Source organism: Cyanistes caeruleus, chromosome 4 (genome assembly GCF_971803275.1).
Source record: "Cyanistes caeruleus chromosome 4, bCyaCae1.hap1.1, whole genome shotgun sequence".
Classification (NCBI taxonomy): Eukaryota; Metazoa; Chordata; class Aves; order Passeriformes; family Paridae; genus Cyanistes; species Cyanistes caeruleus.
The window spans coordinates 7,854,845-7,878,417 of NC_141704.1; the positions used below are offsets into that span (position 1 = coordinate 7,854,845).

General features: G+C 41.0%; 1 protein-coding gene and 1 long non-coding RNA gene across 8 annotated transcripts in view; one reads left to right on the top strand and one right to left on the bottom strand.

The window, feature by feature from the left end:
* Window positions 1–23,573, bottom strand: part of GRM3 (glutamate metabotropic receptor 3) — a 101,438-nt gene that overhangs the window by 67,843 nt on the left and 10,022 nt on the right. The gene's annotated exons all lie outside the window — the stretch shown is intronic.
* LOC111923096 (uncharacterized) lies at window positions 445–22,433 on the top strand. 3 transcript variants are annotated; one of them, XR_002860922.2, is made up of 4 exons: window positions 445–706; window positions 1,313–1,504; window positions 6,809–6,903; window positions 7,131–10,380. It is a non-coding gene; the product is annotated as an uncharacterized LOC111923096 (long non-coding RNA). The 3 variants fall into 3 exon arrangements; XR_002860923.2 differs by lacking the exon at window positions 7,131–10,380 and adding an exon at window positions 16,869–22,433 and having other exon boundaries at window positions 448–706; XR_015286083.1 differs by lacking the exons at window positions 6,809–6,903; window positions 7,131–10,380 and adding an exon at window positions 4,936–5,328 and having other exon boundaries at window positions 448–706.

A 23,573-nucleotide genomic window follows, 5' to 3' on the forward strand; every position in this document is an offset into this window, starting at 1 on the left:
TAAATGGTAGTATCTTTTTTTTTCCCTGGATATGCCATAAACTTGAGAAATAAATTGGCAGATATCTAGATACAAATTTTAAGTCAATGATATACTGAAATGCAAGAGCTTTTGTATCCAAATGGCTGTTTCATGCCCTAAATTCTCTGAGTTGTGCTTAATTCTGGCAGCACATAAGGCATGTAAAAACCACCCACTCACTACTTCAGAGCCATTTTTCTTCATCTAAATGAAATTTCTTTAGTTCCATTCATCTTTACAGCTCATTCAACAGGTCCCTCTGCAGCAGTGAAGGGAAGCATGTTTCAATGTGCTAATCCAGCTCAGAGATGGATTAATTGACTCACATGCCCCTCTGATCACTAGCCAGATGTCTCTCCCCAGCTGGCAAGCCTTACTAATTTTCTTGTTGTTGATGTCGTTGTTAATTCTGGGTTTCCAGCCAGCGGGGGGCTCAATCAAGGGCAACATGCCCTCTGCAGACATTTTGTATTCTTTGGTCTGCTTTCCCTTGGGCAAAGACATTCAGCTGTGAACCTCCTTCCCTGGCTCTTTGTCATCTGGCCTGTGGCCCCTGGAGAGAGCTCTCCTGGTGCAGTTGCACTTGTGTATCCGGCACTTTGGGCCACCACAGGGCTGTGCTGGGAATATTCAAGGTGGATGAAGGAGGCCCAGAGGGCTAATTCCAAGTGACCCAAAATTTCAGGTCTGTGCAGTGAATTTTTTGGGGGGAAATAAAAAGGCTAATAACAGGAGTTAGAAATGTTTCCTTCATCAGGCTGCTAAATGAAATTTCTGTGAAATGATGAGAGAAAAGTCAAGAATACTTGAGGGGACTGTGCATGACTAGACTACTTTGGACACTAAATTTGGAAGCAATGTAACATAAAGAGTGGTTTGAAGATGGGATGTATGTGTGCTCCAGGATCTACTCCTTATTCTTATTCTGCCATTGCCCTGATGTCTTGGGAAAGACACTTCACTACTCTGGTACTTCCTAATGCCTAGGAGAGTTTGGGGTATTTTTTAGGTACTTGCAAGGCAGTGTGAGAATTAAATATAATTTGCATCACTGAATATACAGCCATGTATTTTCAGCATGAAGGCTTCTGCCATGACTTGCAGTGATTTGGCTAAAACCATGATGTAGTCACATAGAAAGGTGTCAATTTTGGCCAGACTGTAGAACATTGTTTCCTCTTATCCCATTGCTTTTCTTGGGTCATCACTGTGATCACATTGATCCTTCCCAAAAGTAGTTCAACAGGATAGAAAAGAAAAGCAAACACTTCTTTTTTCTTTTTTTCATTAGAAAAGTTGCAAAATATTGTTTCATGACAAGGTCACAGGAGCACAGTTTGAGAAGAGAGAAGTATGAAGTTTGTCTAAGATGTGAACATTAAGAATTCTGCTGTGTTTCTATGGACCCAGCACTTACTACTCCAACTAAAAATGTGGATGAGCTAATTTCTTCATCATCTGAGCAGTTGCTTACAGTTCATAGGTATGTAAATAAGAAGAAAATCTCTTGCAATTTAGCATCTTTGGTCTTTTTTAGTTTAGGTACGTGCCTTGTATAAATCTCTTTCCACAACCACAAATTTCTTCCCACATCAGGCATAGCCCCAGGGAAGTTGTTTTACAGGGAAATAAAGACTTCGACCTTTGATCACTGTAACCTGGCTTCTCACAATCCTGAAAACAAGTTTCTAAAAAATTGAAACGTGAACAACACACACCATCAATATCAATTACTACATTGTTAGGTGGTAAATTTTCCCCACAGGGGGTGAGCAATTCACTTGATGTATTTGGCAAAGGGTTTGATTCTCCTCCCCACTGGCAGCGATGTGGTGCTGACAATCTCTCTGTTCTTTGATGGGGAGCAGAGTAAGGGAGAGCAGAGTCAGACTCAAAGCTCTGCGAGCACAGAGAAAAGCGGGCTCTGTCAAGAGAGGATTTATGCAGTCTGAACAGTGAGCTGCAATCTTTGAAGAAAAGACTTCAAAGAGGAAAGGAGAAAAGAAACAATGTCTAATCTTCATACAAATGTGCTCAGAGGTCTCTGAAATTCAGAAACTTCTAAAATCTAAGAATTAATTATCACTTGCCAGAGGGAAGCTTTATTCACAGGTAACAGTTATAGCAATCTGAGTTCTCTAGGTGTAAAACTCATGGCGTTATATTGAACTGACTAAAGCTCAGTAAATCACCCTCCTTCCTGTCAGTGTACTTGCACACTTTCCAAGTGTTTGATGTTACCCTTCACATTGTTTGTGTGGCACGTGACCGCAGCTCCTAAAATTTTGTCTTTGAAAGGAGATGTATTTTTGGTATAAGAACTGTGACTCACAGGTTTACATTAAAACATGCAACAAAGTGATGCAGCCCCTCAGCTCCTGTAGAGCAATGCAGCAGCCCTGTTGGCTTCTGTTTACTGCAGTAAAAGACAAGACTCTTCAGTCATTTTTCAGCTCCACAGCTGCATAAATAACCAGGAGGACTGGGGGTGACTAAGAGCAAAGCACAACTGTTACAATTCCTCTTAGCAGAATGGGGTGTTTAAAGTGACCCTCAGGCCAGGTATCCAGAATATCTCAGCACCTCACAGACTCATATTTGTTCTTATAACACCCTTTTGTATAAGCACTCCCCATATTCATTTTACACTTGAAGTCTGAAAGCTGAGGAGGTGGTAAGGCACATGGTTGCAGGGGAAATTAGTGGTGAAAGGAAGCATTTAAATATCTGGAGAACTGAGTTGCATGATGGTGTTATTGTGCTCAAGAAAGTGAATGATTTATGGTGGATGTCTGACAAGAATTATACTCAGTCATACACGTACCATGGTAATGTGTAGTTTAAATCCTGTGTTTACTGAAGCTGAGGGTGTGAACCCAGCTGGCTGGTGTGGCTCAGCTGCTGCACAGAAACACATTAAACTGCAATAACTTGATTGTGCATCCCAGCCCTCTCTTTTTAAAAGCTCTGTCTTTCATCTTTAAGACCTCAATGAAAACAGCTGTTGCAGAAGCTCATGAGAGAGCTGTACCACAGCAGGGAAACAGCTCCTTGACATGAGCAAGAGGGTCTTCAGGCCCAGAGCAGCTATTTTTGGTAAACAACTAAAAACTCGCCTCTCGTAAAATGTCAGTAAGCCAAGGCACCTGTACTGACAGGAAATGGAAGACTGAGACCATGTCCAATGCAGCTACTTTGAAATAACAAAACCCTCTGGCAGGATTGGAATTGCTTCATTTTATGTTTACATCCATATGGCATTTGAGGTTAAATAGAACTTGTCTTGATATTTGCCCACCAGCAGTCAGGAGGCATCTGTGACTGTTGTCTCCCTGTGCATATGAATATTTTGCATCCCAATAATAGGTAGACCCAACCATTATGCACCACCAGCATTGCCAGAGGTGGCCAAAATCTGAATAGACAATGCAGTTTGTGACATGGTTTAGTGGGCGTGGTGGCCTTGGGTCAAAGGTTGGACTTGATGGTCTTGGAGACCTTTTCCAGCCTTAATGAGCCTATGATTCTGTGATCTGCTGCTGCTTGGGAGTCACTGGCCATCCCAGAAGAGCCAAATAACACAGGGGCACTGCATTATCCCAAGTTAGCATCCAAAAGGATGCAAAGGACAGAGTTTGGTGTTGCATTACAGACCGGGCTGTGGGTGTTTGTTTTCAAAGGAAATTTACTTCTGTGAACAATCAGAAAAATCCCAGGCAGTCTCCTCTCTGACTGTGGCAGCTCCCAAGACAACAAAACCAAGGGTAATTGGTGCTGCCTCTCCCTCCAAATGGGAAATGTTGATAGATACTTCAAGTATTTGTTTAACTGTGGATAGTTGACACAGCTTGTGAGAAATTATTCTGGGAGGAAAGGAAACCTCCCAAACTCCTCCACTTCCTCTGACCCTGGCTCCTCTGGGCTCCTGCTGGGTGCTCTGAACCAACCCCCAGGGATGTCCCTGCAGGGTCCCCAGCCCTTCCCGGGGCTGGCGCTGTCCTGCCGGAGCCGGGATCCATGCTCCAGGCACCTCAGGTGGGGTAAACCAGGGAAACTCCGGCCCTGAGCGAGTTCCATCCAAAACAATCTGGTACCGAGCTAGTTTTGCCCACTGGGAATATCTGCTGTGTTTGTGGGAAGAGTTTTGGTGTCACTTATCACATGCTCGTTATAATGCATTGCCTGAGGCATAATTAAATTCAAAGGGCACGTCTGTGTTGAAAGGGAGGGTTGCAATTTGTTGCTGTTAGGATTTTTCATTAAAAACCAAGCAGTTTTTCTGACTGGCAGGCACATTGGTTGCAGAGCAAAATTGCTATTAAATAAGGAGAAGGCAAAGGCTTTTCTGTTTTCTTGCTTTTTTTTTTTTTTTTTTTTCTTTTTTTAATAATTACCTGCCTGACATCTCCACACTGACTTTGAATAAAGTGTAGCATTTAAAAATAGTGGGATTATAGAAGACAAGGCAGAGAAAAGAAGAGCCTTGACATTAAGAAAGGTCTGGCAGGTGATGCGTATATTATATATACCAGATTATATGTGTATATCTATCAATACACACAAATATCTTTATCTATAGGTGTGTGTGTGTATGTGTTTTATCTCCAGAGGAGAAATTTGCCTTTGCTGCTGAAATTTTCCTGAAAGCTCAGTTAATTAGTTCTCATAATACCCATGGAGGCAGACGTTAGTATCATCCTTATCCACAGATGAGGAGATAGGAAGAAGCACAGAGAGAAGGATGCACAGAGAGATTAAAGGATTTCTGCTACAGTGAATTCAGTGTAGAGCTGGGAATTCAGTCCAGCAGGCAAAATCCTAACCCTATTAAAAGCAATGGGAGACTAACTTATGAGAAGCCTGGATTTGGCAATTTTTGCTTGCTTTGTTCAAACCTCTCTGATCTATTCACAGCTACGTGTGTCCTGATGATGCATTCAGAAGAAAACTACACCTGTGGATGTGTACAGCTCCTGGTCAAATCTCAGCTGAGTCCCTCAGTCTCAGAGCTTCAAAATGGGGGCTGACTGTTTCTTTGAGGGACTCTGTGCCATACATTTACATATATCTTAAAAATAGTCTGGAGTGATAAGTGAAGTAATTTAAGATCTTTCTAAATAGAATACTATTTTCTCTCAGGCCACCAGGGTCACAGAACTGAAATTTTACATCCTTAGTTGTTATATTCCACCTCACAGTGCTATCAAAAAATGACTGGAGGGTTTCAGCTAAACAGATGAGCTACTTTTAAATTAGATTGGGTAAAGCAAGCTCATTAAATAAAAAAAAATAATAATGTCCTCATTTTATAATGGCTTTGTTGCCTTCTTGCTTATATACTTGTTCCAGGGCAGTATTTTTGTGTTATTAGGGTGTTTTCAGCTCTTATTTTTAAGCTCACTTCATTAATGTTGGTAGAACACTTTGAAGTAGAAAATGTGAGTGCTAAGTGGTATCACTGACACACTTTCAAGGCAAAGCTTTTGCCTTCCCAGAGGTCATCTGAAGCAATTTTGTCACACCTGCAAATGTGCACAAATTGGGGCTGGCAGTAGAGGGACAAATTTCCCCCCAAAACTGCTGCAGCAGCTGTAAGCTGGCTGCAAGTGCCTGGAAGAGGATTCCTCTTTCCAGCAGGATGCTGGGCTCTGCCAGCCTTGCTGTGAGGAGTCTGGCAGTGAAGCAGCTGTGGGGCAGAGCTCCACTGTCTGATACTTATGTGCTGGATCAAAAATTCCCTAAACTCATCTGGAAGTCTCCCAACGGCTCCTCCAGTGCTGGGCCAAATCACCAATTTCCTTTTCCTCAAAAAGACTGTAATGGAATGAGGGGTGTTGGAAGGAGCACAGTGTGTGCTGGGTTGATGTGGGAAAGGCTGCTGTGGTGGGCAGAAGAGGGACCTGCTGCAGCATCTTTGAACGTGGGGACATTTCATAGCATCACAGAAAGACTTTGGTTGAAATGTGCTTTAAAGCTCATCTGGTTCCAGTGTCCTGCCATGGAAAATGACACCTTTCACTGGGCCAGGTTCAAAACCCCATCCAACTTTGCCTTGAACCCTTCCAGGGATGGGGTGTCCACAGATTCTCTGGGCAACCTGTGCCAGGTCTCACCACCCTCAAGTAAAGAATTCCTCCCTAGCATCTAACATCTGTATCTTGGGGCTTTTCCACTGATCAGAGGTTTGCCAGGGGTGCAGTGCTGTTGAACACCAGGATTTACTGCAGGAGCATCCCAGGGCTTACCCGTGAAGAGTGGTATCTACAGAGTCCTATGGCATGTTTGAGAAGTCTGGTCAAAGTTAATTTTGAAAATCACTGAAACCATATCCTGGCTACCTGTATCCCTTCCCCACCACCCCCTGGAGTGTGGGATCACAGGAGGGATCCTGTTGGCCATACCTGTTGGGTATGGTTTGGACACACAGGGTGCTGCTGGCAGTGGGATGTGGGAAGCTGTCCTGGCACTGTATGGCAGCCTTCTCTCTAAAATGCAATAGCACAGCTGCCCTGCTTGCCTGTGTCTCTGATTTATTACCTTGTCATATTTCAAAAGCTAAAGCAGGTTGAACCTGGTCAATGTTTAGATGGAAAGGTCTCCAAGGAAAACACAAGAGCTAGAGAAAATGTTCCCTGAGTCAGTCAAGGCAATAACCCAGGGTGGTGTTAAGGATGTTGCTTTCGGTCTGATTGCAAAATCAATGTATGGGCCACAAGTGGTCTGTGGGGATGGACTGTAATACCCAACATGGCTGGGCAATAACTGGCTGGTCTTTCTTTTCCTACAGGGGCCAACTCTACAGTGGGTGTAAATTGGATGAAATGAAGATGATGAATCTGGCTGGTTGCTTTCTCTGTTTTGTCTCATTACCTGGATTTAGAGGTTTGGTTGTTTTTCTTTGTCATCTTCCTTTGTATGTTTCATAATTCCTTAAATGGAGTGGAATGACACAAAATACAAACCTTTTAGCAATTTTCTTTCCCTAATAAATTTCCCAACTTCTGGAAATTCACAACTTAATGGGGTCCTCTTTAAGGTTTGTTTTTTGTTTTTTTTCTGCCTAAAATTATTGTTATGTGGATTTTAATTTTCCCTCATCACCCTCACAGAATTTTCTGATGTCTCAGGCTGCTCACCACTGTCTTCAAGATTGGATCCATTATCTACCAAGTTCTTATACTGAGCATCACTTCTGTGTCTGGCCCTCAAAGAAAGCCAGCCACATCTCTTACTATTACCTCTGCAGATGTTGTGTTTCAGATACTGAACTCTGTCTGCCACTCTTCTGAGACATTTGTGCATTTTTCCACATTCACCACGCAGCTTTTTTGAAATGGTGCCAGTCAAGGAACATAGACGATTTCCTTCTGTGAGGCAAGGTGCCTTTAATAGAAGTCACAATCCCTTTTGTAAAAACTATATTAAAAGAGCACTGATCTGAATTGAAAGGGATAATGAAAATTAGCACTTTCATCCATGCACCAGTTTGGCTTCTTGTGTTTTTAAACAAATACCCGTTCTTCACCTATCCTCCACTTGTAGCACAAAAAGAAATATTTTTCCATGACATGATGGAATTCAGATTTAAAAGCTGTGTTTTCATCTCCTAATTCTTTTTTTTTTTTTTTCTGGTTTAACAAACTGCAGATTTGAAGTATGAAAGGTGCTAAATGATCTCATACTAAAAACTGCAAAGCAAATAGAGCATCTCTACCCACACTGTTATTTTAGGTGGGCATTTGAGAAATGAACGACCAGACAGTTTTGAGGATGGCAAGGTGTTTAAGACCCATTATGCAAAGACTCTGTGACTGTAGTAATTAGCTGTGGCCCTCCACTGGGAAAACAGAGCCTTGATAAGCACACTACAAAACCCCTGTCAGGAGTACAAGTGCTTTGAAGAGAACATTGAAAGGAATTTTGCTTCAGAATATTAGAAAGTGTGTAATGTGAGATTTCTCAAAGGAGAGGATTATGCTTTATTTGGGCTTTTCTATACAGATTGAGGAACAGAATGTGAGAAAACTTCACAACTTATTTAGGAACACAGATATTTGCAGGCTGGACTGCACCCAAGTCCAATCTAGCCCAGCATCTTGTGTCAGATACTGGCCAGCACCAGATGATGCAGGAGGAGGTACAAGAGCATCTGAACAGGTCATGTTTCCACAGTGGGGAAAACATCTCCCTAACTTCCAGTTATTGCTGCTGCTGTTATGTGTAGATGTATTTCCTTTCTACAGCACAAAAATGAAACAGAAATGTCTGTTTCAGACTTTAGATATCATTGCCCAAAATGTTGATTGCTTCCTCCCAGTCATACACTGAATAACTATAACGAAGCCGAAAAATCTGACTCCCACCCCTGCATTCAGTAATTCCAGTACATATTTCCAGTAGAGATCCCCACAGTCTGGGATGTGGCATGGAAATGATCACTCTCCTCTGGCCATGCAGCTGTCAAGACAAACGGGAATCTACCCTGTGGGTTTGAATGAGCTGCAGGAGTTTTTCAGCAGATCAGCACTGACACCCCCAGCCCTCACAAAGGGGATGAAGAGGAGCTGTGGGCCAGGCTGGGACCCTGCTGGTGGGGCTCTTACTGGTACTGCCTGCCTTACAGATACTCTACTGCCTGGTAATGGGCAAGCTGCTTCTCATCCCTGGGCTGTCTCTACAGAGCAGAGATACTGACATTTCCCTTCTTTGAAAAGCAGTATGATTGACATCTGTGGCTAAAAAATAACTGTGGAATGTAACAGAAGAGATTGTTTCTTAGGACTATCAGCTCCACCACTGAAACTTCTTAAAACCACCCACAAAACTCTCTGTAGACAGAGAAAAACACATTCACCTCCATGCAAAGCTGTTCCTTCTGTTCCTCTTTCAGAATTAAGCTGAGCCTTTAACTTTTAATTTTGCACTTTGGCTTTTTTTGTTGTCTTTATTACTATTATTGAAAACACACAACGTAAACTTAAGTGTGGTCAGATCCCTCACTGAACTGCAGTGGAGGAAGGGCATTTGTACTGGAAATTAATATGGCTGGCATGTCTGCCTTGGTTTTGAGGATAGTGTTTTCATGTTCTTTTCCTTTCTTCCCCAGCTTTCTTCTCTTTTGTATCTGCCTGCCTCTTTCCCGTTTCTTTCACAGCCGCTATTTTTGCTCCAAGCAAAGAACTCAGTCATGCTCTCACTCTCTCATGGGCTCTGTATACACTTGAGGTCAGGCTAGCAAACCTTACTGGAGCCAAACTTTGCACCCTTCCCTTGCCCTTTTCATAGCCTCTGCCTCATCACAGTTTTGTGTCCCCAGGTTTCCCCGTGCTCCCGAGGGCAGCAGTCCCTCACTGCTGGCACACCTGGCTGTGTTTGCCTGGGTGCTCTCATGGCTTCAGTGCAGAGCTCCTGTTGGACACTGGGCCCATCACTCATCTCTCCTCTGACGTATTTTATCTGCTTCAGCCACGATTTTCAGGGAAAGGGACAGTCTGTTACTCTTTGTCATTACCCACTGTAGCACAACACAGCTCCCTTGAGGTTCAAGGACCATATGCTTCTTTAAAAGACACAATCTCTTTGAAATGCCCCCACATTCCCCTGAACTCACTTCACCTTCATGTCCCTTCTTCTCTCTATTGTTCTTCTAACAATGTCTTCCTTCCCAGCACTGTGGTCCTCCTTCCTTTTCCCCACGCTCCCCTTGCCCCCCTCCAGGGCAGAGCTGCCAAGCCTTGGGCAGGTCCTGGGTTGGGGATGGGACCAGGGGACACCCAGGACCTGCCAGGAAAGTTGAGCCACTCTGTCTCCTCTCCCTTATGAGGGAGCAGGGATTTCAGGGAGCCTGAACCTCAGTCTGCAGGGAGCTAAACAGAAAGAAGAGGCAGAGCTGTATGAACTCATCAGAGGGGGCATGGCTTGTAGAAAAGGCTGTATGTGCAACCTTGCTGAGAGGAGTGTTCAACATTTGATTTGCAGAGCCTCATTCCTTGGAGGCCTGCAGTAATTTTGCTCACTTTCACTGCCTTCCATTTTCTCATATCTGCCCTAATCTGTGTGTTTCACTGTATATGGTTTTGTCCAGTTGTGTTCAACCTTCTTCCTACCATTCCCATCAGTGTGGCCTATGGGCTGCTTCATTTTGACCAGTGTTCCTAAAGTTCCTTGGGAGGGGTGCTCTAGTCAGGCAACAATTAATTCCTGTATCTGTAATCTGTTTATCTTCTTCTATAGAGTCTTACAACAAGCCTCAGGAGAGGGATATAAATGATGAATGCAGGTTAATAACACGGGAGTCTGTGGAAAATTGCATTAAAATGGCACAGCAATAACAGATATAAAAACAACTGGAGCATGTGGTGAAGTCCCTCCTATATCAAAATATTTCCACTGGTAGTATACATTGTAGTTTGTGCTAAAAAATCTGAAATGTTAAAGTGATAAAAAATTGATACCTCCAAACTTCTAGTGAGAAGAAAGAAGGTTAGATAAATGATTCTCAGTTGTTAAAATAGGTGAAAAAAATAAGCAAAATGAATGAACTTAATCCTATTTAATTTTAATCATTCAAAGGCCTGGAGTCTAGCCATGTGTATCAACAGAGCTTCCTCTCTCATCAGTGCAGAGAGGCAGAGACCCCAAGGGAGACAGGTTCATCCCAACCCAGAAAAAAATACATAAAAAGCAGGGACACTGGCTCTCCCCTAACAGGAGGAGATTAATTCATCTGGTTTTGCATAGGCAGGATGTCTAATCCATCCAAGAGCTACACTTGGGAGCTTCTTCCTTCCCAAAGCCATTTTTAAAAAATGGCCTCAGGTCACTACAGCCAGATTAAGATTAGCAGAACTATTTGTAGTTTCTGGTGTTCCAGAAAGGAGGTAAGAACATTTCTATTTGCTTAATAACACAGAGGCAGCTCATGGATTTCACCAGTTGCACTGGAAACTCTCTGCCAGGCGTGAGGTGTTGAAAGCTGAGCTAGACACTGATCAGGATGCTCAACAGCCTGTATATCATCTTTGTGAACATTTTGTGTGCCTGCATGAGCTGAGGGGAAGCTACCTGTGTGAGCTGATATCACAGAGGGGTTTCAGGAGACCTGCCACAAATCTTCAGTCAGGCTAACACACTGGTGGAGTTTTACCCTCTCATGACAGTTCATCATTCTGCTTTAAAAGGTTGGAAAAAGCTGTCAAGAAGTGATGTGGGAAGCCATCACACCAATGTGGAAAGGGAAATCTGCTTCATTTTTTTCCAGTAATAAACAGAATGGGAACTGAACACCATCTTGGGGCCACCAACTGGACAGATGGGTAGGACATCCCACCCAGCAATCCCAAAGCAGACATATTCTGAGTCAGGACACAGGCATTGTGCAGATGCCTGCATCACAGGATGATGGGAAAAGGATGGGAGTTACCTGCTGAACTAAGAAGACAGGTAGGGTGTGTCATCATAGTGAGATATGTTTCCTGCTAATACACTTCAGCATAAATAGTGCTGATGCTGGTTTTTGAAATGATAAGAGGAATTGGGTAAATCCTTTAGCTGGAGGTGCATTTCTAGGGAGGAAAGAGTGAAAAATCCCACTTCAACAGGATAATGTAGAAGAAAGTACTGCAGATAAACATTTAGGGGAAGAAAAACTTAATCCACATAGTTGTCTTTTCTTCCAAAGCATAAGCCAGAAATCTGTCTGAAATATTTTTCAGTGTGTGTGTTCTGGTAGCTCAAAGTCTGCTTCTAAGGTAAGGATTTTTTAATTTTTTTTTTAAATGCTATTTCCCAATAACAGTAAAATTTCAGTTTTCAGCCTGTGGTCTCTGATTCTTCATGGGTCCAGGATTAACTTCCTGATATCTATGCTTTTCTACTTTTTTAGAAACACAACCCTAATGATAATATATTTTCAGCAGAATCTGCATCCACAGGGTGAAATAGGAAAAGTTTAGCAATAAGGAATGAAAACCACTGGTACAAAGGGGTTCTTTTTGAACTCAACATGAGAAAATTGATAAAGGTTCCTCTGGACATTTTTTTTTAAATGGAAACACCTTGATTAATGGAATATCACCTGCTCCTGTGTAAGGAAAGATTGAAATGCAAAGAAGGTAGGTGGTGATAATCATTGGTAGTGTCAACAATGACACTGTCATTGTCCAGAGAAAGTAGTGAGGAAAGTGTTGAACTGGACTCAGACTGCTATTTTTATTGCAGAAAATATAAATGTAGCATTGAACTCTGCAAGTTCCCAGCAGGCTGTTCTTAGATAATCATGGTATCTATTTTAGTAAAATGCAGATTTTGGGGCTATTTTTTTTATACAGCAGGGTGGTTGGTCTGTAGAACAAATGTTGCTGGATTTGCCACAGCAATCTTCCAGACACAACATCACCAGTGAAGAGGTGAAAATATGAGCACATTAAAGATATTAATGATTCCAACTGATCCAAGATGAGCCTGCAAAGTGAATTTTCTTTTACCTATCTTGAGTTCTCTCAGTGGAATAACAGTCTGTGAGGTAAAAATAGTTCACAAAGAGAGAAAATGCTTTCTCCTCAGTGTTGTCTCTGTTCCTCACTTCCTACATGTTGAGATGAAGTTTGCTTCTGTGACAAGTGTGTGTTGAATATCCAATGGAGAATTAGCAGGTGGAACAGAGATCAAAGTCCTACCCTGCTTAATACCTGCAGCATTTCTCAGCTCTCAGAACCAAACCAAACCATAGAAGAAAATCATCCAGGAAACAGACTGTCAAATGACCAGATAAAACCCACTATCAACAGGAACAAGGCAAAATCCACATTTTTGAGTGAATCATGTAGAGGGTTGTTGAAATCATGGAGCTCAGATGTATGATACCAGCTACAGATAAACCTGTATGAAATTACAGTCTTTGCTGTCATCTTAATAATCTTTAGCTGCTTATTCATCTGTATTTGTGGAAAACATGCCCTTAACTCTTTCTATTTGTTATGCTAGCCTCATTTTAAAAAGACAGTAGCATCTTTAATATTCTCCTAGGGCTGTTTTGCTTGACTATGACATATTTATTTGTCAGAGACAGATGTCCAGAATTATGAAACGTCTAGCCTAATTCACAATTTTTTTTTTAACACAATGTGACATTAGGAACCAAATAGTTTTTAGACGTGAGTTTTGTACCTCTAGTCATCCACTGACAGTTGGGATTTATTTTAAAAAATATGTTAACTCTGGGCTAGAACAGTTTAAGAACAGTTTGGACCTAGTAATACATGAGTCATAAGGAGAGTTGTTTCCTGGTTCTGTGAGTCCTTTTTGACTGATTTAAGCAGTAAATATGAAGCCTGGTGAGACATAAACAAAGGTTTATCTATAAAAACAGCCCCCTTAGTCTATTTTACTACAGCTAATATCACAAGAAGGTTAGTACTAGTGGATTTGTGAATTCAAATGGTACAAAAGAATAACTTGGTCTGTTTCCCTGATATTTATGGTGGGGTAACTCAAAAGTTATTCAGTGAAAATCAGTGGAGATCCTTCAATTTCATGCCAGAGATACATTTTCAGCTGTAAAGACATTAGGAAAAAATTACATTCCTGGGCACAGCAGGAATATGTTAATATTAAATTCCAATTTTTGTAATGAAATTCTAGATTAGGAAAAACCAAATCATCAAAAGCACTAGTGCAACAGCATCACCATGGTGGGTCAGTCCTGGGGACAAAGTGTAGCAGGGTCAGGGCTGCGAGCAGTTCCTGTGTAGTGCAGTGGCTGTCTGCATTCTAATTAATCCTCTGCCACATGAACAGATATTGGGGCAAAAGTGTGTGATTATAGACACTTGGTACAAGGAGAGAACAGAAAGGTGAGAAATCTTCCCAAATCGCTGGAGCCTAAAGTTAAATACAGCCCAGGCTACAAGACTGGAGCAATGAAGAGGGTGTGTTCTGAGGTTCAGCAGGGAAATGTCCTTGTAATTTTTGCTGGTTAAGCCACACAAAGCCAGAGGAACATCCTGATCTAATCAGTAGGATGATTTTAATATGTAAAGGAATGAACCATTTTAACCAAAATCACACTCATTGAACAGAAGATGGATGTTATCAAGGCCTTGTCCCCATCCTGTTAGTATTCCTCTCTTTTGGGGCTAAAAGTTACCTGACTTGGTGAACACATAGAAAATCCAGCAGGGGAAATCTTTGCAGGTTTACAGCATGTGGGAACCTCCAGGAAGCTTTGACAGCACCAGGAAAGAGCTCCCCTAGCTCTAATTGAGCCAGCTTCAGAACGAGAGACTGCAAAGTGCATCAGAGGAGCAGGAAAAAAGGTAGCTTTGAGGAGGAGAAAAGAATACATGAGGGAAATTATGAGAATACACTCCTGGGGGCTATAGGACTCAGATTCCTGGTGGTTTATGCAGAAAGGGCAAAGTCTAGCTTTTAATCTGAGACCTTCAAATGCATGACAGCTTTTAACAGAAGACAGCAAAGCCTAAAGAAAGAAAAGAAAGAACTCAACCCACCAGGCACCAAATTTAAACTAAACTAAACTCTGGTGAACCCTGTCAGGGAATCTGTGCTCAAAAAAGGAACTTAGGGAAACCGAGGTCTCAGGGACTCTTGACGTGAGGAGGAAGAACAGGTATTTATGATACTGCAAACGCCTCTACATGAAAACTGGAGTCTAGCAGAAGTGACTTTCTGACAGCACCACTTGGAAGGAAATGTATTTGCTTTAATTTGTGCAGTGCAACCTCCTCCACACTCAAACCACAGAAGCTCTGAGATTTATGAACAGGAAACAGTGTTTTAGTTTAAGAATGTTAAATTTTTTGGCTTAGGAAATTGTTGCTTCAGTCTTTATTATAAGCAAGATGAAAGTTATCACATATGCATAGAATGTAAACTGAGAAGAGTTTGCATATTCGAGTACCTTAATATTGGACCAGTGTGTTGACACTATGAGATGATTGAAAGAATAACTTAATGTTTTCTGAAAGGTCTGAAATGCAAATCTTTCAAATCAACAAGATCAAGATGAACAGTGAGCTTAGACTTGAATGCTTGCCAGGTTTTCTAGTATATTTCTTTCTCACTTTAACACAGTTTTAATTTGGCATCCTTGAAGATTATGGATGGCTAATTCACAGATCTACTGACTTTAAAGGCATAGGGGCCATAACTGACTTTCCAGCTTGGCCTCTTGTGTATTCAAGCAAAAAAAACCCCTTGTATTAATTTCCATTTCAAGACTAACAGTTTTGCACTAAGAACTGAGGAAGCTTTGCACTTAAAGGCTCCTGTAGCCCATGTCTGTCATTAGTCAGTCTCTGACAGTCATCTGTGTACACTTGAGGAAGCATAGGTATAACAGTGCAGGAGATCCCCATCAGCACATGTAAGTAATTGCTTTCCTGTGTGGTTAAAAAGTCAAACTGCATTGGAAAGGCAAACTGAATTCTGGGAAAGAAAATTCATTTTGCAAGACAAATTTATCTCCAAATAATGAAGACGGCGTTGTGGGATCTCAGACACATTTTGCCTTCTTTCTGTGTGTTACAGAGAGAAAAGTGTCTCTTTTTGGAACAGGCACAGAGCAGACTCTTGTGGAAAGAAATGAGGGAGGACAACTTGGCAAGGACCAGAGAAAAAACCAGCAGCACCATGTTTTCCTCTCTCGCTGACATAGCACCTTGTTCGAGTTCAGTTACAGAGCAGGCTATGAATAAAATTATGACTAAAATTTCAGTTATGTGAGAAACATGGATAACACTGAGCCTGAACTGCTGGAGTCCCACCCTAGACATTTAGGTGAGGTTCTTTTAATGAAACAATCAGATTATATGGCTGTGCAAGTGATCTGGTTATTCAAAGGTCCTTTTATAGTCACTTTATTAAAAAAAAAAAAGAGACACAACAACTTTTAAACATTATTTCTCTCTTCCTAGATGTTTTAGATATCTAAAACAGGTCAGTTGAATCCCTCCTGAAAAGTATAATTCTATTTTATAATGAAATATGACTTTCCAAGCCACACTGTGGCTTCAGGTTATGTCTGCTGAGATAAATCCCATCCTTAAATGCTTCTTTTCCTTGATTTGTATGGAAAAAAAATGAGGCTGTGGAATAAAATAACCAAAAGAAACACCAATTCCTTGGTAGTCACAGAAGTGGGAAAAGTGCAAGAAGTCACTACAAATACTTCTCTCACCACACCCCACCCCTTAAAGTTCACAAGCCTTTTCTGAACTGGGTAAAGAAAGATTATCTCATAGAAGGGGCAATGGTGAGAGAGTGCTTGTTCTTCCAGACACCTGAGTGGGAGCCAAGACAGTTTTGGTCTTTTAGCAGGACATGAGGCAAATTAAATATTACTTTCACTGTTGGTATTAATCACAAGCAAAAGGCTCCAATAGAAAACTATTCATTTGACTTGAAGTGGAAAGGGTTACTTGCCTGCTTAGGAAAAGTTTCTATGTGGTGTAAGTCTTAAGGGTCTGAGATGAACTGCAAGTATTTGGATAACTGTGAGGAGTTCTCAGGAAAACAAAATGCTACTAGAGACCCAGAGGCAAAACAATTAACATAGTTGTGTAACCAGCTAAGCCTTTGCAGTTGCTGTCCACACACTTAGTTGGGCTGGAGAAACAGACGACCTCAAGGGCTTGGGGCACAAGGTTCTCAGCCTGAAGACAGCAGGAAGTTTGTGGGCAAGAGTGAGGAGATCTCTGCCTACGTGCCAGGCACCAGTCCAGACACTATTATACTCTCCACAGGCCCAAAGGTCCTCTGAGACATTGCAGTTTTACTCCAGAAGAATGTGCCTAAGCTGAGAAAATAACCCTGTTTTGTAATTTCAGGTATTGCCTGCTGCCACTCTGAGAAAGTCAGCAAGGGCCTCAGAAGTTAGACAGGATCATCTCCTAAAGACGCAGGAGGCAAAAAGGAGTTTGCTTGGCAATCTCTGATAATACTCTGAAAGCTCTGAAAATTTCAGGGAGGAAAGTGGCTTAGAAACATCCAAAGGACTTCATTAAACTGTTCTTGGGTTCTGCAGCGGAATGGGAAGATTAAATAAACAGAGGAAGAGCTCCAGGCCCTAAAGCATGGCTGATAGCAATGAGGACAAGAGCCTTGGAAAAGTCTACACGTATCTCTGACCACCAGACAATGCCAAGCTCCTTCCCTCCATCTCAGTAGGGAAGGGAATTGACCCTGGTGCCAAGTGAGGTTGAGCAGGAGCCAGGAAAATGTCATAGTGAACCTCCTCATTGTGGAAATGCCCCCCAGCCTGAGGTTTAACCAAGGCTGCTGTCCCCAGTTGCTTTGCTGGAGAAGACCAAGCCCTAGTGAAGAGCAATGAACAGAGAGGATAAAGTATTATCAGTAACTGTTTACTCAGAAAAGGCTTTCAACCAATTTGTTTTTGTTGCAATAATCAACTTGGGAAGCACTGTGATCCTGGAAGGAGATTTTATTGATCATTAATAGAGAAGAAATTATCAGAGAAAAAGACTTTTCTGACATTTTCAATACTGTTTTCATCAAAGCCCATTTCACCAGCAATAACTCTTTTACTTATACTCTATTTTATTTTCAAACCAATGCTATTTTCTTCACCTAACACTAAGTCCTTTACTTTGATAGCAACTAAACATTTCCTTTAATGAGCATTAGAGATAACAATTTTAAGCATTAGTTGGAGCCATCATGCAACAAAAACTCAATGCCATTTAAAAACACTTAATGCACAGGCTGACGTTTGTCATCTCACTAAAGAGCATAAGATTAGAAGTGCTACAACTTAGAAAGAAAGCATTATCCCACTGATGAGATAGTGCTTTTCTTTGTACTAATCACACAGTCTAAAACATGTCTTTGTATCTACTTCTTATGTTAAAAACCCTAACAGAATGTTCCTGCATTAGATGACAAAGAAAAGAAAAACAATCCTAGGACTCTGGTTTTTTTTTTTTTTTTTCCATGAGCATTACTTTAAATCTTTCCAGGGGTAATGAATGTTTCATGGCTTGATGGCAAATTCAGCAGACTGGAAGATCTCTCAGACTGAGAAGTGTGCCAGTCTCAGACCTCTAGAAAAGGCATAGATACACTGGCCTGAGACTCACAGTTTTCCAAATCCAATCAGCAGTTTCAGGTTCATCACAGTTGTGGCCAGACCAGATTGTAAGCAAATCTGTATCAAGCTCAGGGGGTGAGAAATTAATCGGGATGAAAGAACTTTGCATCAGTCATTAGTTAAAGCGGAAATGAACTTAAACCATAAAAATAAATATTTAAGCTAGAAACTAGGGGAAAATGTTGTCATAAAGGTACTGAAGCACAGGGACATGCTGTCTGGGAGGGTTGTGGAGTCTTTACCATGACAAGACTTCAAATAAAGCAACCTTTTTCCAGAAGTGACACAATAATACTGACTCTGCCTTGGGGCAGGAGATAGATTGAATTGTCTCTTCTGGCTTTATTTATGTTGCACAACCCCTATATTTCCTGTATTTACAAGCTATCTCTGTCCTTGGAGCTTGTAACAATGCAGTTACACTGATTTACACTGGCTGGGGGACTGGGACATGTTCATGACTCATGTTCTCATGCCATCAGCTCTCCAGGAGCTCCCTGCAGGTGATGCCCAAGCTCAGAGTGCAGCAGCCACTCTCAAAGAGAGGGGAAAGTGAGGTGTTTTATGACAGTGCAGAGATTTTGCTGCAAAGTTCTCTCTACTGCTTGAGTAAGAGTAAGGGAAGGAGGAGGCTACTTTGAAAACCCAAAACTGCAGATGTTATCACCTCTAGAAGCCATTAAATGATGGAAGTGCAGCACTCCTTACAAACTGAACAGCACTGCCAGTTGCTGTAACACAGACCAGCTCCACTGTTTCTTGCTAATTTATCACAATCTAGTATTTGACCCACTGAATCGCCAATTAAATTTTTATACATTCATGAACTATTTATACTGTATGAAAAATCAATATCTTTTTTTTGTACACCTGATTTAGGATGGATAAAAGGAATATTTCAGTACTCTCCAGGGTCAGTGCAGAGAGGCCTTGAATGATGAAAGATACAGTATCTTTTGAATGGAAGAAAAACTTCAGGATAGAAAGAGTGTAATTTACATGAAATATCATTCCTATCCATGACATGAATATTTTTTCACAAATTCACAAGGAAACATAATGTCCTTTTAGAAGACAACATCTATTTTTTTATCACTGTTTAAGAAAGAATTATTAATTTGGAATTTTTTTTTCTGAATTTCTTTGCATTTTGTATGAGCCATAAAACCTCAAAGGAGTTATTTGAATTTCAATACCATCTCACACTTTTATCAAAATATACTATGACCCTGCTTCCATAATTAACATGAAGATAGGACTCTTAGTCTAAAATCTGAAATCTCTCTGTTACTTCAGATTTTCCCTAAGTATGCTTTTGATTAAATAATTACTGAACAGCACTGTTAACAATTTATCTATGATAGAGAGCATGTCACCAGTTTCCTACTCATGTTCCTGCAGTTTATGCTTTTGCCAATGTGTTTTATGAGTATTTATTAAAGATGACGCCTTGAGTTAATAACATAAACTACCTACTAGTTTCATAATCATCACTGCAGTGCAGAAAGCTTTAGAGTTACGGTGGTTCTGCATTGACGACGTCAACAGATTTACTGCATTCATTTCCTTATGCAAATATTCCAAAACCATACATAAGTTTATAACCTTATGCAGCGTGCTGCCTACACGAGGGTATCAAAGCCTGTGAACATGCAGAGAAGACTTTAAAGTTGACAGCACAAGTAATGCTGCTCCTTCCTTTCTTGTTTCTCTGTTGTCCTAATATTAGAACTCATTGAAAGCTCGGTTTTGCAGGCACACGGGGACTTCTGCACAGCCCCTACAGTAAGAGGGGAGACTGCCCATGGTTTTACATGACGTGTCTGTCTTTACTGAAGTCACTCGTAAGGAGTCTGTGTGTGAGCTAGGCAGAGACTTGTGATCCATTCCTGCCCTGTGTATGTGTGTGGTTTGCTCCTGTGTGGCAGAGCTTGCCTCTCTCTTGCAAGATAACCTTGTTTGCTCTTGCAATTTGTCCATTTTCCCCTCTCTTCCCCAAGAGGAGCATGGTGCTCTCTGCTCTGACTCCCTCAGCCACACCTCACCACGAGAGGTCTGCAAAACACAGACCCTGGGATAGGAGGCCTGAATTATCTTCAGGTCACTGAGAGTAGAAGAGGATTTGAAGGGACCCTGAAAGGTCTTTATCTTGGTCTTCCTTTGCTATTACCCAAATCAAAATCAATTTTACTTGTGTCTTATCTAACTCATGTCTTGGGTAACTTCTTTCTAGACCCTTTGGTGACAGGAATTCCTCAATTTCACAGCAGTTTATTCTGTCTTTCCCATTCTTTACAATTAAAAGCTTTTCTTGAAGTCTAGTCTTCTATATGACAGTTTAAGCCTTTTACTTACCTGTGACAAATCTATTTGTTCCACACAATTCTCCATGTTGATATTCACTCCAATATATTTATAGTCTTTTTCTTAAAACATAATTCTCAAAACTGGGTACCATACTCTGAAAGTGGCCCTACTGGTGTTGAGTAGAGATTAATGTTTACATTCCCTACCTTGAAGATAATATTCCTGTTTATTAATCCTTGTAGAAAATTTATTTTTTTCCACAGCAGTATTATACCGTGGTGTTGAGTCACGCTCTGCTTCTGAGCTTCCATAGCCTTAAACCTATTCCTGTTGTACTCCTACCTGGCCTGTGTCTCATTTCCCATACTTAACATCTTTGTGAATAATTTTATGATAAGCCTGTTTTCCTCCAAGGATTATTCTGGAAGCCAGAATCTGACAATATTAATTAGTAGTTGATCTGGAAAAAAAATATTGCTTTTTGGAACTTGGAAGACGATAATCAAGTTAGATATCAATAACTCTCTGTCTACTTATCTGGCAAACAGATAGTCAATTACACATCAAAATCATGTAAAAACTAATACATAATAGTCAGCAATAAATTTTAGATCAATTCTTTTGGTCAGGTACAATCTGGACACTACATAGAACTATGCATAATTTTGCAGAAAAATATGTCTTAATTAAACATGGAGAGTATCTGGAATCGATACAGATGGAGAATGCACTCACATTAATCTTATTGAAAGAATTTACATTTTATTTTAGGAGAAGAGCAGTACAGAGAGTTCCAGTCACATCTTGAAGTCCTTCTGCTACTGCTATCATGGAAGTTTTGCTTGAGTAAGGACTATAGGATGCAAGACCTGCATTTCAAGTGAGCTTTTTTAATTAATAAATAAGCATAGGTGAATTCATACATGCAAAACAATTTGACATGGATAATAATGGCAATAGCTAGAATTAATAGATTAGCACATTTAATTTGTCTTAGGTTGCCTAATGAACAATTAGCCTTGTGCTTAATCCTTCTCAATCCATTCATTTTTGCGGCTCTTAGTCTCTAAAGATAAACATGGATCATTCCAAATGTGTTTTATTTTTGAAAACTACTTATATTAGTATTTAATTGTAATCATTGGCATGGAAACCATCTCATAAATGGGAATGGACAAAAATGGGACATGCTAGAGGACCTATAACTTGGTGCTTCAAAAAAAGTGTTGCAAAAAAATTGCTGCACTCTAAAATACTACTGAGATAAATCTCATTTATTAAATAGAGATTGGAAACTGTTTCTAAAGGCCTTGGGAGCACACTGTTGACCATTCAATAAGTGGCATTACAGTGCCAGGCCCTGCTGACCACCATCAGACAGTGTATAGGCACTTGATTCATTTAGTGGGATGGAGGTTCAAGAGCCAAATTATCAGATGAGTATCTGGGGTTGCCTGTACTACCAGTGGAGAGCAAAAAGCATTGACATGCATCTGCAGGTTGCCTGAATATGCCTCTCTGTGTCTCCTTATCCCAGACTATAAAAAATTTCTCTCTCACATGGACACCAATCTTTCACCCAGTGCATCCAAGGAGTGATTATTTAGCTCTCCCAATGTGACCAAGTTAAACAGAGAAAAGGGAATTCTCTCATACATAATGGTGGCTTGGGCTCTGGTAGAGTCAGGCCAGTTAAATCTTCAAAGCAGCTGCTTACCTGTTCAGGGGGAATTCAAGGCTTGGAAGTTAATGGTCAGGAAAAAGTGAGTTGGACTAGATGTGTTTTAATTCACTGAGGTATATTAAAATGGCATGTTGATTAATTTGAAGGCTAGAGGGAACATTTTTTTTTTGCAATATTTAGGTGCTCCATGAATTACTGCAGATACACAAGCTTTTTATTTTTTCCTTCATGAGGTTTTTTTGTTGTTGTTGTTGTTGTTTTGAAACATTTTTCCAGCAGAAACTAATGCTCTCTTATGCATGAACCTAACAGATGTAAAGGGCTCTCTAAGGAGCCTTTGGGGCAAGTGCCTGTGGCAGCTTCATTAAGACCTCTCTGACATTACCCATGTCCTGGACATTTTGGGAAATATTCTACACTGACCAGGGAAAAGTTTGAGTCTTAATAAAAGAGAAATAAAACAAGTGAGGTACAAATTGTGTCTAAGGGTCATGAAGTTCTGGATTCTTGCCTAAGGCCACATTCATCAGGCTTAATGTGGATGAACTCTGTGTGGGTTTGCCAGCAGCAAAGTCAAACATCTCATTTGAGACCTCCTGACTGTGATTATGAGTCTGAAAGCACGAGCAGCTTCTGCCTTTCCACTGAGCCTACAGCTGGAATACCCAAATGAGTACCCACCACACATCTGTATCCATCACTCAGCTCTGCAACATCCATCATTTTATGCTTGCAGTTGGTCTGGAGGCTGCCCCCATACAAAGAATCCTGCACATGACTGAAAGATTCCTTTTATCTGTCCTAAATCAGGTAGACATGGTAGACAATGCAGCAGTCAAGCATCCCCTCTCTTTAGCAGTGACTGAACCGAGAGAAGCCATGGCTCACACAGACCCTTCTGGCAAAGACAAAGCAACAGGTTGTTCAGAATGCCTTAAAATCTTCTGAAATGTTAATGTGGATGTGAGAGCTGACAATTGCTTTTGTAATTTTTGTAGGTGTTTGTAGGTGGATGTGGTTGCAAACCAGGAATAACCACAAGCAGTCGAGAGAAAATATAGCAAATTGAAATGGGACAGGACAAGGACATCAGTATGGATCTGTGCAGCTCCTGAGGGTTCTTTGGGCAAAATGCTGGCTGGAGTGAGGCTTGGAGAACAGAAGAAAGAAATGGTACAAAGGATTTATTTGAGAAATGTTGTATTCAAAACAAGGGAAGTCAAGCCTTTCATTGTCTGTACTCATCTGAGTCCAGGCGAGCTACTGGAGGAAGCAAAATAGGAAAACAGCAAGAAAAGCTACATAAAAAAGCAAATGGCAAAAGAAAACCAATTATTTCACTGAGTCAGGAGCAGATGACTGAGTGGAACATTACCTAAATGAACATTAAACAGCCAAAATCTAATCCCTTTGCAATATAAAAGGCTGGAATGG